The sequence below is a fragment of the Myotis brandtii genome, unplaced genomic scaffold, assembly GCF_000412655.1.
Source record: "Myotis brandtii unplaced genomic scaffold, ASM41265v1 scaffold633, whole genome shotgun sequence".
Classification (NCBI taxonomy): domain Eukaryota; kingdom Metazoa; phylum Chordata; class Mammalia; order Chiroptera; family Vespertilionidae; genus Myotis; species Myotis brandtii.
Window position 1 is genome coordinate 829455 of NW_005370423.1, and position 342 is coordinate 829796.

General features: G+C 64.9%; 1 protein-coding gene across 1 annotated transcript in view; it reads right to left on the reverse strand.

The window, feature by feature from the left end:
• Positions 1–342, reverse strand: part of RBL2 (retinoblastoma-like 2) — a 45360-nt gene that overhangs the window by 421 nt on the left and 44597 nt on the right. The window lies entirely within an intron of this gene.

Genomic DNA, 342 nt, shown 5'->3' on the forward strand with positions numbered 1-342 from the left:
GGCTGGTGAGAGTCCACGGCCGCCCCCGCCCTGGTCCAGCAGGAAAGCCCGCAGCCGGCCTTTCTGAATGGCCGCCGAGGTTACGCATAAACAGGTGGGCGGGTCTCTATGGTGACTGGCTGACGCCGGGCCCAATTGTGGACAGGCGCCCCCTCCATCTCCCTGGCCTACACTTCCGGGACGTGACCAGTCAGTCCTTCAAGGTGCCAGGAGCGGAGTAGATTTGATTGGCAGAGCGGAGTGAAGTCCCCTCGACTCGCCCCCCCCACCCCCCAAGCTCCCGGAAAAACGTGCTTGACAGACAGGTCTGGGAGCCAGTGAGTGCCGGGGACTGGGCGGAAG